Source organism: Leptinotarsa decemlineata, unplaced genomic scaffold (assembly GCF_025532065.1).
Source record: "Leptinotarsa decemlineata unplaced genomic scaffold, Ldec_3_MD MMD2_tig00002082_RagTag_RagTag, whole genome shotgun sequence".
Lineage (NCBI taxonomy): Eukaryota > Metazoa > Arthropoda > Insecta > Coleoptera > Chrysomelidae > Leptinotarsa > Leptinotarsa decemlineata.
Window position 1 is genome coordinate 9,304,924 of NW_027412573.1, and position 16,373 is coordinate 9,321,296.

A 16,373-nucleotide genomic window follows, 5' to 3' on the forward strand; every position below is an offset into this window, starting at 1 on the left:
CCACTGATTGTCTTTAAGGGCAAAAATGTGTGGGATTAATGGATGGCAGAAATATCAGCCGATGAACTGGATTTGGTGTACGCCGCCAGCAGTAATGGCTGGATGGAGTCAGACATATTCGTAAATTATATTACTGAAACATTCATACCGCCATTAAACGAAGCAAGACCAGTACTATTAATCTACGACGGTCATAGCACTCATATCGATCATAGGGTTGTAGAAGTTGCCCGTCAAAATGACATTACGATCTTGAAACTTCCGTCCCATACTTCTCACCTACCACTGAGTTTGTTGTTTTGCCACTGGACTTAGCTGTTTTCAGGTCTTTCAAAACCACATGGGATGAAGAGTTGGTCTCTAGGCAAAGGAAAAATCAAGGAATCAAGTTTCCGAAGAAAATATTTTCTGAGAAAGCTCGTAAAGTGTGGAATGATTTGAAACCGGAAATAATACAAAACGGCTTCGAAAAGGCAGGAATATTTCCCTTCACTTCCACCGTCATTCCAAAAGAGAAATATCATCCAGAAGCGCTGAAGAGGTGGAAAAAGGAAAAAGATAGAGAAGTTACTGAAGATACCGAAACTGAGAGCATCACTAATGAAGAGGACAACGTAGAAGCAGATCAAGTAGCAAGGGATGAAATACAGGACAGTCAAAGGGTTATTCCTAATGAAGAGGTCAACTTCGAAACAACTCAAGACGAAAGGGACGAGCTGGAAGCTGGACCAAGCAATATTTCATTTGAAGAGTTGCTGCTAGAAACGGTTCAACAGAATGTCTCGAACAATTCAAACAAGAAAAAAAGGCGAGTAGCAACAGGTGCCGAGGTTATCACCCATCAAGAAGCTGAGGAAAGAATAGAACAGCAGGAATCTAGCAAAGTCTTAAGGAAATATCAAGGCAAAGAAACAAAAAAAGGGAGCAAAAAGAAATCAGCAGTCAAAGTAGCGACGAAGGCAACCCTGAACTGTTTTGCGAGGAATCGGACTATGACCTGGACCTCCCAAGTGATGGCAGCTTTGAAGAAAACACAGCCTCGCATTTTGAAAATTTTAAGCTACATGATTGGGTGTTGGTCAAGTATTTTACGAAAAGAATAATTAAGTATTACGCTGGCAAATCATACAACAACCTACAGATAACCACGAATATCAAGTTAAGTTTTTAAGGTACAATATTGCAACTGAGAAGTTCTTTTGGCCTCCAGTAGACGACATCGACACCATTGTTTTTGAAAACATTGAAATGTTCTTACCAAATCCCCTAGAAGATCGCCGTGGCAGTATGTTTTCATTTGCAGTGAATTTTGCAGGTCTTACTTAATGTATGCTAAACAGAAGTTTGTGCATATTATAAGCCTAATACTTACTATTAGTTTTTTATCTAATGACTTTGAGTGAGCGTACCTATTTTGAGTTTTTGATATGTTTCTTTATGTCTTACCATTTTGATGATAAAATGTCCGCTGGTAACTAGTTGTTTTGTCTACGCGGGGCAAGTTCGAATTTTTAAGGTATGAGGGCAGAAGATTTTTGTGGCTTCATTTAAAAATTTTGACGGGGAATATAATAGAGGGAAAGTTCGGATTCGATCTAGCCCCGCGTCGCTTTCTATTATATTTATATGGAGATGTTTAAATGCATTCGGTCTTGCCCCTTAACATGGGGTAAGTCCGAATCCAGAACATTGGCAGCTTTTAAGGTTCCTTTAAATTTTAAACACTTGAAATGCGTGCGATCTCACCCCAACTTACCTTATACAAAGAAGGAGAGGAGTGCTACAGATAGTCTGAGTTAGGAAATTTATTTTTTGCAGTGAATGAAATATTTTCTTCACCTCCATTTTAATATACTTTTTCGTTGAGAAACCTGAATAGAAATTTGCCAACAATGATATTGTTCCCTGTGCATTTGATTATCAATTTTAATCGACTTCAATTAGCGATGTCTCTTCCACGTAATGGATTTGTGGATGTTATCCTTGTTAACTGGGGTATACCGTGGTCTAACTCAATTACACATTAAACCCAACATACATTGATTTTCTCACAAAGTTGAGTTTGTGTTATGGGAAATTCAATGTCATTTCAATCATTTGTAGTTTCAATTATATACAGTGTTTGTAGTCAGCGTAAACTTTCCAGATCCAGCAGTTTCTGACAGTTTCATTGAGCTGATTGTTGAATAATAGGAGAAAATGGATTACTGACCCAGTTTGTTTGTTGAACATAAGGCAGTGTTCGATAAGTACCGCATCTACTCTCAATTTATTATTTACATATAGCTTTCTACTTTTCCAAAAATTTAATACATGATAAATCACATTCGATATTTATTAGAAGTGTGAAAATAGTCGAAAAAGTAATTTCACACAATTCTAAATACGTAAAATCTAATTTTTTCAGAGTCGACGTTATCACCAATTAGTTTCGTTCCAAGAAATTTGCGGATGAAACGCACATATCTATTTTGTAAAAGATGATTCAGACCTCAGCATAGTACCACTACGGCTCTTCTGTCAATTACCGACGATATTTTTCAAGCTGCAGATGAACAAAATTTTACCTGTTTAATACTTCTAGATTACAGCAAGGCATTTGACACTCTAGATCATGAGATATCGTGTGACAAACTTGTCTACTTCGGTTTTTCTCGGAAAGCAGTGTCTCTCTTAGAAAACTATCTCAAGAATCGTACTCAAAGAGTTGTTGTGGATGAAGTTATTTCAGAGGCTCTTCCGGTATTAAAGGGAGTGCCACAAGGATCTATCCTTCGGCCCTTGCTTTTAAGCTTGTATATTTGTGACTTTTATCGATCCGTGAAAAAATGGAATATACACCACTATGCAGACGACACGCAGTTATATTTCTATTTTTCGCCTGGCGAGTCTACATCTGCGCTGCCGCATATTAATAACGATCTCCAAGCCATCTTTGACATTTCTACTGCCCATAAGCTCAAGCTCAATTCTGACAAATCCGCAATAATGATGTTCGGAGCTAAGAAGAACAGAGAGCTCACCAACTCTAACTTTCAAGTTCGCATCGAAAACTTCCCTCCGTGGACGAGATAAAAAATTTAGGATTGTGGTTTGATCTGGATCTTCGCTACACTAAACATGTCAGCTATCTGAACCAATCTTCTTATAAAGTTCTCAGACAGATTTTTCCTAATCCTGATTTGCTCAACACAAACTTGAAACTTAGACTATGCGAGTCTCTGATTATGACAAAAATTTCCTACTGCGACAGTATTTATGGACCTGCTTTAAAACAATCGGATGCTCTCCGACTACAGCGTATTCAGAATAGTTGTCTACCATTCTCGTTTGTTATTCGGAAATATGACCATATATGCCCAGCAATGCAAGAATCAGGATAGTTAAATGTTGAGCAACTTAGAACTCTACATCTTCTTACCAACACACATAAAGTTTTGATAACTCGACAACCTGATTACTTACTGAAGAAGCTCAAAACATTCTCTATGATTAACAGCTTTACTACAAGGAACAGTTCAGTTTTAGTCATCCCCAAACACAAATCTTTCATCATCACCCGCTGCTTCTCGTATAATGCACCCAAATATTATATTCAACCACCCTGCGAATTTCGATCATACACTCATTAGCCTCTTGTCCGTTCCCTACCTTGGCATTTCTAAAATGAATTTTCTAAAGTAAAGCAATAACTAAATTTTTTTGATATTGTTAACTCGACATATTATTTATTTATAGTTTCTCCCAGGTTGACTTGAAAAACAGCCTTGGCTGATAGTCCTATTCACCATATAATGGAAGATTTTTTCTTTGTTTTTTTTAATTGTTCCTGTATACTGTTTTATTTTATTTTTGTCCATTCCATTTGTATTTTTATGGTGAATAAAGACGTATCATCATTATTATTATTATTATCATGATCTTGTAGAATATGCAGAAATTAGAAAAGAGGTTTTTCGTCTGATTGATTTGGCCGACACTTGATGAAGATTCATACTAATTTCATAAACTACACCTAAAGATTTGATCTCCACAAACTTTATTTGAGAAATATATCACGACATGTTTCGCTAACACTTCTTCAACAGTGATTTGAATACTACAAGTTGCTCCTCATGCTGATATTTATATACCACAGGTAACTATAATCCAGACTACCTCCATGCCACCGTGGACCAGCCTTCCCAAGCTGAGATGTAAGGAATCGTGCCGATAGCTGAATGGCCGCAGGGTGATATGCGGTCACGAACGATTCCCTTGGGGAACTGGGTGAAACCTCTTTGTAATCAGCCTACCTCCGGAAATGTGGGGCTCTGCCAGAGGTGACCAACTCTTTCCTTGTTACTCGTGGGAACACACATGAATGGAACAACACTAAAACAGAAACAACAAAAACAAAAACCAATCCCGAGGCTTGACAGAAGTGCTCACTGAGGCGGTGGCTGGAGATGAACAGAATTGTCCACCCCAATCTATCGCTTGGAATGAGGCTGGACATAGCGGATCACCTCCAATGGCAAGGGCACTTCCTGCGGCGGGCGCCAAGAGCTCCGCTTCGAATAAAGGCAAGGAACCGGCTGCCCCTGCAGGAAAGCTCTCTCACTTGTGCACCTCCACGGAGGGAACCCCAAGAAGGTTGAGGAAGCCGCACAACGACAGTAATATCGTTAAACCTTCCAAAACCTTCGGGGAGGCCACCATCAGACACCTCAAGGTTGCTAAAGAGAGTGTGTGTTCGACGAGTCTTGGCCTATACCTGCCAATATAAAGGAGATGTTTCCAAGTGACCTGTTCACCTTCCTGGGAAGGACAGGACGGACGATGACCTAGGAGGACAACTCCTCGGGAGAATGTACAATGGGTCACATGTGGCCTAAGTGCTGTGAGTCTACACTCACCCTCCCTACTTTACAGATATCAGAGAAATACTTGTTGGTGATGCGATGGCTTTGAAATGTTTTGACAGATAGAAAGTAGTAGTTGAAGGCTACGTAGACGATTACATAAAACATATGAAAAAATATGAAGCTTGTTGCAAATTCTTGTTCTAATTCTCAAAGTAGAATTGATAACATTCCTACATTTTCTACATAACCAGGAGTATTCAGTATAGTGATCCATACGTTAATTCAATTTTTGCAATCAATCTAACAATTTGTTCAAATATAACTAATAAGTGAATATTTTATATCAAACTGTATGCTGATGTTTCATCTGAAAATATTCCCCTTTCGATTCAAATTGGTGATACGTAAAATTGCAATGTATGAACAATTTTACTGGAAATTTTCTCTTTCATGAAATTATCGTTTAACGCAACGCCTACATTCTCTGAGATTATAAGAGTGTAAATTGTTTCCATGTCTCCACACTCTATCTTCGGCGATCCAGTTGGTGAAGACAAAAAGTACAAGTACTCAAAGTAATTAAAACGCTCGTTAAAAACAAATTCGTTTTCATCCGACGAGTCTCCAAAGAGTTTCAGGTTCGTGTTCGAGGTGAACTTCTTCCCCTCTTCCTCAATTCCCCACCGTATTGTACAAAAATGAAAATTAATCATTATATTATTATGATAAAATGAAAAGTTCCGAAGTGGATCTGTTGTTCCACGTGAATTCAGAGTTTGAAGGAAAGCAAAAACAATATAAAGTGAGCGGTTAATTTATGGAATAAATTCATTATTCCACAGATCATGTACGTATAATGAAAAGCCTTGAATGAGTTGATTTTTGTTTTGTATTCGTATTAGCTTCGTCCGTAATACGATGGTTCATTATCCATAATAATAAGAATAATGATAATAACACTAATGATAATGATAATAAATCTAATGATAATGATAACACTAATAATAATGCAACAAATATGCTTGCAATTCCAATCTTACTCCACTCGTTTGGAGTAGTAAAGTGGACTCGGGAGAAGCTCTATGAACTCGACGTAATGACCCGAAAACTAATGCCCCTCCGTTCGTTCCACAATTGTAATCCCCCGACAACGGGAAGGTCGTGTACTTTTGAGTGTGGAGTGTCTACCTGCAAGAATGGTACTGGATGGAACCTGTAAAGTCGTCTGGAGTTTGGGTCCCCTTCACTGCATGGACCGCGACCATGAGAGAGCAGGAATTGGAGACAGCTGCCCGCGCAGCTGGTGAACAGGGTTTAGTTTTCGATACTGCATGAGGTGATCACAACTTTGTCACTATATGGGCAAAAGGCCCATATAGAGCCGCAAAGATCACTTCACTCCGACGGCAACACAAGAATGAGCCAATGCATGAGGTCTTCTTCAACAACATTGAAGACCTTGGCTAATCCCAGCGTTTGAATTTCGCTTTTCTCAGGTCGAGTGGGCTGAAGTCACAAACTGAGGGGATCATCGTGACCTGCCAGGATGGTGTCTTCAACACCTCAGTCTACCGCAGTCGCGTGATGAGTATAGAGGTTCATAACACAAGATGCTGTCTTGGCCTAGATCCATCGACGTAACGGGTACTCTGTTCAGATCACTGTGTCATAATGGATGTTCTGATTATTGTAATCCTTGGTGGAATCATGCTGGCTTGCCGCACTGAAGGCAGGAATCTTAGCCGGACAAATGCAGAAGGATGTCATTCTTGACTCACTGCGCTTACTCGGGGCATATGATTTTCGGATCACCCACCCCACGGTGTGAAGAATGGTCGTTGATTGATAATGCTGGCCTGCCTTCTCGAATTTATCGGAACTTCGAGGGATAGGGCCTGACCAGCGCAAACTTAGGATAATAATAAGCTATCGGTGTATTTCATCAGTTCGGATTTGAAATCCCTGAAAAAAATTAAAATGATTAACCGAAAATAACAATTTCATTAAACAAAAAACTGAAATTACAAAGAAATAACATACAAGCAACAACCAAAAAAATTAAAAATTGAAATATAAATGAAAGCGTTTGGTGGCCTTGTTTTCGTGAGGCTGATACGGATAGTTTTCCCAGATCTGAAGCAGGTGCTGATGTTATACTTGGACTCAATCTTTTTTGTCCTGTCCGATAATCCTCTGATGTGGGGAAGTACAAGTACTGGTTGTGGCGGCTTCTCTTCCTTGTGGACCTCTTGCTGTCATCTAGCTAAAGCCTGTTCTACCATCACTCTGGTGTAACCATTCCGTTGAAGGTCATTTTTGATGATGCCTAGTTTCTTTTCAAGACCTTCCTTTGTATTACAGAGCCTAAAGGCACGATCTAGTAGAGTCTTGATGATTCCTTTCTTAGTCGATTGATGGTAGTTGAATTTCTCGTTCAGATACTGTCCTGTGTGACACATTCCTTCAATGGAATGGAAGACAATGGAAGTCCGAACTGATGAAATGCACCACGAAACATGGACAACCACCTTCAAACAAATAGGCTGTCGGTATGAAATTAGGGATAGGCTAATATGCAACGGTCCCTCTCGAAAGATAATGATAAGGAGACTACATAGAGGATGTGCAGCTCGTAGATGTAGGCATCTAGCACCATCTGGATGCAGGAGAGACGTACACTCACCCCGGAATAGAACAACGCCACTCATAAGAGGTAACAGCAGTGAAGAACGCTCTCCGCGGCAAGTATCATCACAAACTCCGACAGATCTGGTAATCGGAACTAACGAGAGGAATAAAGTATCTGCTACGAATATGCTTGCCATTGCAATCTTACGTACTCGTTTGGGGTAGTGGAATGGGTCCGAGAGGAGCTGCATGAAGCTGACGTGAATACCGGAAAAATGATGGATCTACATAGATTTGCATTCCAAATGTTCCATTCCACGGGAGGCTGTGGACTTTTGAGTTTGGAGTATCTATATGACAAAATGGTACGAGAACTGTAAAGTCATCAGGTATCAGATCTCTTCCTCTGCACTGTACACGATCATGAGATAACAGAAATTGAAGCATTTCTCTTCAGGGCAGCTGCCCAAGCAACTAATGAACTCGGTTTAGTTTTGGATACTAAACGATCCATATTGTCTCCAACCCTCTTTTGAATATCAACGGCTCATTGGAAAAAACCAAGTTGCTTTACTGACGACAGCACACTTGTCTCGTCATTACATTCATGGATTCCAAGACATCGGCTGCGGATGCATGTCTTCACCGGCAGCAGGAGAAAGGAGGTTTCAATGTCACAAAATCCCAAACAATGGTTTTCTCCAAAAAGACTGATGTTTCCGTACCGGATAGAATAATGTCGGGTCAGACAATTCCGCTTTCTACTTCGATAAGTTTGTTGGGGGTTAAAATTGACACCGATATGTCTTGACACAATCATATCGCTGGAATTGCAAAGGCTGCTGCTCAAAAGTTTGGAACACTGTTCAGAACCAGAAAACAGTACACACCTCAGCAACTTTTGATGCTTTATAAAGCTCAGATCAGACCTTCTTTGAAGTATTGCTCTAATGTATGGAGCTCCGCCCCCAAACATACCCGGAAGTTGCTGGATTCCATCCAGAAAAGAACCAGCCGCCTGATTGGAGTCGCGAACATCACTTGCAACCTTGATAGTCTGGAACATCGAAAAAAGGTTGGAGGTTTGTCTCTTTTCTATGGATACTTTCACGGGAAGTGGTCAAGTTACTTAGCAGATTTGATTCCACCACGAGCGGTACATATCAGAAATATGCGACGGATTGTGGCTGCTCATCGTTTTGAGGTTCAACTCAGTGAACCTCGAACTTCACTGTTTAAGAACTCTTCCATTTGGAGACCAGCGCTTATGGAGAAAAACTTCCTGAGAACGTTTCTCCTGTATTGCTTGTGTTTTGTCCTAATAAAAAAATGGACATGAGATTTGTAAACTTCAAAACAACTTCATAAGGAAAATAAAAATCACGAAGATTAATAAAGCACGGTCTCTTGAAATATCATTAAGGCACAACATATGATCTTATAACGAAGATGTCGCAACGCACTGTAGACAACCATCGCTGAAGGTGCCCATCGCATTCATGGAAGGAACGTTCAGAGTCAATGTCTCCATTATACCACGGTTACCCATCCCCTGATGACCAAAGTTCTTATTTGATTCCCGCGAAAGCACAAAACTTCAGTTTTTCAAATTGGAGTTCTGAAAGTTCATCTTGTCCACTAATTCGTCAGCATTCACTACAGTCGGCAAGAGCATTGTTTTGCGGAAAACACTTCAATTCCTTCCAACTTATTTTTCCATGTTATTCCTCCAGTTTTGTGTGCGATGAACTGGAGCGTCGACGTGAGGAACTTTTTTTGAAAATCAGACGACCAATGTAACCAAAATGCATAAAATAGACCTGGTGTAATCACTTGGACTCCTTCCCTATGTGACATATGGGGCACGCTTGATAAAAAAAAATAATAAAAAGATCCTATAAGTTTCAGCCACCCATTCACAGAGGGGCTGAGTACACTTAAAAGTAATAATGCTTGGCAATGTAAAATTGGTATTACTATCATCAAGCTTATTTACATTTGGAAATGAATCAATCTGAAGCGAAAGATTTTCTCGTTATGGTCAATAAATTGAAGATCTGATTAAAATACGAGCAACATATTTCGGTTCTATCCCCATCTATTAACATGCGTATAAAGTTGGGCCCACAGAAGTGAATCTGATTGAACACTGCACAACTTTACTGTAACCTACTTTATTTCATTTTCAATTGAAAGGTTTTCAAAGTTGACATCAGATTCGCCGTTGATTTTACAGTATAGTGGTGCGAATTTTGAACGTAATGATGAAAATTGTAATTCTGATAATAAGCAATAAAATCCACAAATCAGTATGAAAAAAAGTTAATCTCATAACAAATAAATGTCAGGTGAAAAGCACATGTATTCTATTTAAAGAAAAACTATCAACATAGGCAGCTCACCATGTCATAATTCAGTTTACATTTTAAATAATTAAAAAAGATTACCAATTTCTGGCAATTTTAGAACAATTAGTCTTGTCTACTAGATTTCATAAAGGAAGATTATCTTTTGAACCAACATTGTATAAGCATCTTCATCTAATTTCATTTATATGAAACTAGAAAACAACATACTTTTTTTACGAATTATCTTAAATTGCAATGAACATAAATATCAGAAATAGACATATTAACAGTTTTAAACTATCACAGTCAGATGGCAGTGTGACGATATGTAAAGAAACAGCAATCGTACATAAATCATAGATAGATAGATGGATTATTCAAAATGAAAAAGCTTTCCAAAGGGGACATCAAAGTATAAATGTTATCTCAAAACGGTTAGTGAAGATATTGTCTTTCATTTTCAGGCATAGTAACTCACTGTTTTGATTTAGTTGCATAGTAGAATCACAACAGTGGCGAGGTGTTCTATATCTCAATTTAGGAAACAGATAGGAATCTAAATTTCTATAATATCACCTCATTGCACGAGCTAGACAAAATAAAAATATTAGCGGTCACACAGGGTGTGACCGCCAATTGGGCGGATCCCAACTGTGTTTTTTTAAATAGCAACCTATATTTTTTATTACTTTTTCGGTTTCTACATAGAAAATAAAAGACACTTTATGTATATCTTCACTTCGAAAATATTGACGGTTCTCGAGATATCTAGCATGACAGTTTTTTTTTTCCAATATTCGTCACTCAGAATATTTGAAATTATAAAGTTGTGCCAAGTCCAATTGTATTTTTTTTGATCAAATATTCTAAAGTGGTAACTCTCTCAAACGATATATCTGAAGTCGACCAGTAATATACAGGGTATGAAAAACGCTTGTCACATATTGTAAATAAAAATTTGCAGAATCTTCCTTATTCTAAATGGAACACCCTGTATATTATTGATTCAGAAGGAGCGTCAACGAAACCTCTACGAATTTCATTGAGTATTTCCTATGGCTAGGTTCAATAGTTTTTTTTAAAAAAACATTTCTTTCGGAAAATGGTCGTTCTTCCTATTTCTACGCCATAAACTCGATGAAAGACTTTTTTCAAAGCGTAATCCATTTGACGACTGATAAGAATGTACGAAAGATATCTTGTTTCAATTTTGAACATTATAGCGTGTCCAAACAAATATTTTTTTACGAAATAAATGTTTGTAGCTATCACATTTTTCTAAATGGAAAATTATTTTTTTCATTGGATGCAGAATTTTTCCCGTAAATCGTGCAATATCAAACCAAACAAGATTAAGTGAAAAAACATTGTGAATATTACTAATTTTTTTTCATGTTATGGTGTATATTCATGATTTATTCAGGGCTTAAGTTCTAGATATTTAAATTTGTCAATTGATAAACTACAATACTAAAGAAGAAAGAGTTTAATGAAGGTTGATAATGAAACTTTTATAAAATATGTTCGACATGTCTTCCACTTTCTTGAATGCAGAGCTGAAGTCTATGTTTGAAATACTGTTCTATCCTGCGTAAGATAGCTGGTGTTATGTTGCCAAAAGAATTCGTTATTTTAAGTCGCATATTTTCCGAAGAAGCTGGTGCCTAGGTGGCTCGGTGAATAAGAAAAAATCCAGTTTTGTTAAATCTGGTGATCTAGCTTCATTTAGATGATATCTCACTTCTGCCGAATAGTGAGCAGGTGCACATACATTGTTCCATTCATATGTCCCTAAAAAAAGTATGGACCAATTACATATTCTCCAATGAGACATTCTCCAGACATTTATCGACCATCTATATTGATAGTCCACCTGTCTCAATAAGTGGGGATTTTCTGTCGAATAATAATGGTAATTATGTCGATTCACAAATCCATTTTTATGGAATGTCGATTCATCCGACCATAAAATGTTATTGAAAAAATATTCGTTTCGACGAATTTTTCCCATGGCCCAATTGGAAAATCTCACTCTTTCCTCAAAATCGGTATACAGTAGTATGAGATGGATGACAGCTTTGTTTCTTCAAAACTCGTTGCACTGATCTCTCACTTATATCTACTATTTCACCAATTTGTCGTTGACTCCTACTAGGATCTTCTTCAACAGCAAGAAGAACTTGCAATTCATTATCTTCATTAGTGGCTGGCTTGATGCGCTCATGTTTAGAATAATTGATACATCCAGTTTCAACAAATCTTTAATTTTATTTTATTCCCTGAAGGTTGTTTCAGACCGAAAAAATATGGCACAAACTTCGAGATTATTGAAATTATTGTAATTATTCAAGAACGTACATTTTGCGGGGTAATTCAAAACTTGTTTATCTAGCAACAGGTAATTTTAGGCATGGGGCGATATTTTAAGGAAAGGCTTGGACAAAAACTATGCATCAAATGAAGAAATTGCACGGTATTCTATTTAGAGAATAAATGTGTTATAAACATAATATATATCTCGATCACAGCCGTCACATATGGATTTCACAGTAAAAAAAGCATTGATATTATGGCGATAAAATAGAGAGTTGTCATTTTTAGAAAAAATAAATAAAAAATAAGAAAAACTATAGGACACGCTTTTATATGTTAAATCTGTGAATAAGCTAGACGTGTTTTCAATCGCTCTTCGATGAATTCAAGTTTCTCTTATTAATATTTATCAAAAATTAGTGAATATTGGATCTCCATTAGTTCGTAGTGTGAAGAATCCATCAGTGCAGTTCAAGTAAAAATTATTCATTCCTCTTAAGTGCAGTTGAAATTATAAAGTTCATCGAAATGTCAAGCAAATGTGTAAAATGCACAAAAACATTAGGTGAGAAATCACCAGGCATTCAATGTGGTTTTTGTACTCGAGTATTTCATACCAGATGTTTGGGTTTTTCTAGAGAGCAAAGTGCTTTATTTAGCGATACTCCAGGAATTATTTATAAATGCGAAGAATGCATAGGCGGAGGTACGGAAAAAACTGAAGGTACTAATTGTGGAAGTTGTCTAAAACTCTCCCAAGCTATTAAGGAGTTATCTGAACTTGTGAAAAACCTGCAACAGGAGGTGATGCAATTGAAAATGAATAAAAACCAGGATATTACAGAAGTTATATATATATATATATATATCTTTATTTGAAATAGGAATTCCTAATATACATACAAATCTTAAAAATTATGATAAATGTGAAAAAATTGTCAATATCGCGAAATATATGAATACATCAATTATAATAGCTACTAGTAATAAAATACAAATAGATAAAAACAATTTTTATATCAATCTGTTAAAAAAATATTCTTCAAAATAAGTGTAAAACAGTGAAACATATGAATGTGTGTGTATAAAGTTAAAAGTATTTTAAAAGCTAAAAAGAAAGAAAAGAAAGTTAAAAGAACGAAAAAAAATTTAATAAATATCCAGTGACCTTATATGTTTTTTTAGCTGATATTTGAAACTATCGATAGTGACCGAGCATTTAATGTCTTGAGGGAGTTCGTTGAAATCATTCAGTCCCCTGAAAAATAATGATATCATAGAATTTTTAGTTTTGGTTCTAGCTATATGAAATTCATTATTAGTCCTTGTATCATAACGGTGAATTTGATTGTTATAAGTAATAAAAGACTTGAAGTAACTTGATAATAAATTCTTTGTGATTTTATAAATGAACATCATTGACATATAAAATAGTCTTTGCGTTACACTATACCAATTTAGAGTATTTAGCATAATTTGAATGGGAGTATATCTATTACACATCAAGATTATTCGCATTCCTCGATTTTGTAATTTTTCTAATTTTTGTTTGTTGTTTTTGTCCAAGAGATATAGAAGACTAGAACAGTAATCAAAATGTGGTTGTATAATGCTTCTATATATAGTTATCTTTGAAAATAAAGACACTTGAGATGATATCCTAGAAAAAAAGAAGAGTTTTTTCGAAATTTTTTTGCAAATGTAATCGCTATGAGCGTTCAGTGTTAGTGAGTCATCTATTATGAAACCTAAGTATTTAAACTCGGTTACCCATTCAATCTTGTCATGATCAATGGTAAGTTGTAGAGACTCATAGTCCACATACTTTAATTTATGTTTATTACTGAGAATCATGGCTTTGGTTTTTTTTGTATTTAATTTTAGTTTATTAGTTCCCAGATAGGTTTCATATTTTTTTAATACTTGGTTCATTCGAGTTATTGTTTCGTTAAGATTGTGACCATAACATGCAACCAATGTGTCATCCGCGAATAAATTCAGAAAATCATGACCTTGCACATAATTGAGATCATTCAAATATATTATAAAAAGCAGTGGTCCCAGCACACTGCCTTGAGGTACACCAAAATTATTAATAATTTCGTTTGAATAAGAGTTGCCTATTTTGGTTCTTTGAGATCTATTACTGAGATATTCTTTGAACCAATTCAATACTTTACTCTGAATGCCATAATATTTCAATTTTAGAAGTAAAATTTCTCTGTCGATGGTCTCAAACGCTCTTTTGAAGTCAAGAAATACTGCCACTACATATTTACCATCATCAAGTACCTGCTTCCATTTCGATATTGTTAACTGAAGGGCAGTTTCACATGAATGATGTTCTCTAAAACCAGATTGGTTACCCATAAACAGATCATTCTTACTGAAGTACTGAGTTATTTGTTCGTGCACTATTATTTCTAAGAGTTTCTCTATAGTTGGTAAAGTATTTATGGCCCTATAGTCAGACATTTCTATTGCGTTATTAATTTTAGGAATGGGCATTATAGTACTGAGTTTCAATTGGTTGGGAAAACTACCATTTGCAAGTGAAGTATTTATCAAGTTCAGGAAGACAATTCCACCAGTATAAAACGTTTCTCTCAAAAACCTGACACTAATTACTAATTAATAAACGAAGTATCTGAACGACAGCGCAGAGAAAAAATCTAATTATATACAAACTTGATGGGGATGATCAAGACACCGATCTGAACAAAACTATTAAAATCATCAAGACCATAGCACCAACTGTAGGCACCAGTGATATTACTACGTATCCACCTTTGAAAGTAACGCTCAATAGTAAAGAAGATGTAATTACCATTCTGAAAAATAAGCGTAAACTGAAAGATCTCAAAATAAACATTCAAATCAGCACAGAAAAAAAAAAACTTCAAAGAGATTACCTGAAAAAGATATTGCAGGAATTGAACGAACGCAAGCAAAAGGGAAATGAAGATATATATATTAGATACATAAATGGTACTCCCACCATCGCCTCCTCAAAAAACTATTAGACTTCAAAATTGGTCAAATAAACATTCGTTCCTTAAATAATTGTTTTGATATATTCAAAGACATTATACTTGAATATGAGTTTGCAATTGTTGGTGTGACAGAATCATGGCTCAACCCAGAATTCCCAGATAAGTTTGTTTCAATTCCTCAATTCAACTTGGTACGGCTAGATCGCAACAGTAGAGGCGGAGGTGTTTGTATTTATCTAAAGTCCTCTCTCAAATATAAAGTGTATCACTCAGGCATCACTGCTAATGGCTTGGAACAGTTGTGGATCATCGTTCACTTAAATGAATATAAAATTGCTTTCGGAACTGTATATCGTCCACCAGGAACAAGGGTTGATTTATGTCTCAATGATTTATGTGAAATTCTAGAACAAATCTACTTAGAAACGACAGTTATAATTTTAGTGGGTGATATTAATATTAATCTCCTGAATCCAAATTCTAACGATACTCAATCGTTCATTAATTTGCTTTCTGTTTTTGATATGTGTCAAATTGTAGAGAATCCCACTCGTATTACTAATACATCTGAAAGCCTCTTAGATGTCATCTGTATAAATAAGGAATTACTGGTAAGAAGTTTTAATACTATTGATATGAATGGTATTACAGACCACTTAATGGTCAGCTGTGTAACCAGCTTTCAACATGAACAATTACCTACTGATTCAATATACTTCAGAAGTTACAAAAACTTCGATTTCACTAATTTTCATAACGACGCTGTGAACATGCCATGGGGCAATATTGTTGATTTACAAAACATGAACTCTAAAGTAAACTTTTTAAATGATTGTATAATACATTTATTTGATAAACATGCTCCTATCCGCAGGTTGAATTGTAAAAAGAAATTTCTGCCTTACGTCACATACAACCTCAAGCTCATGATGCAAACCAGGGATAAAGCTCATAAAACATATTTAACTTTGAGAACACCAGCTTCAAAGAAGTATTATGTAACCCTACGGAATTACGTTAATGACGCTCTGAAACGTGAAAAAACAGCATATATGCAATATATTTTAAACAAAAATAAAAAAAAACTCTAAAGCAATTTGGAAAAATTTGTCATATTGGGGTGTGAATACAAAGAGTTCTTCACAAATCAACAGACTACCGCAAGAACTGCGTAATCCAGAAGAAATCAATAACTTTTTTCTTAATGTCACTGGAAATTCTACAATTAACAGTGATACTTTATT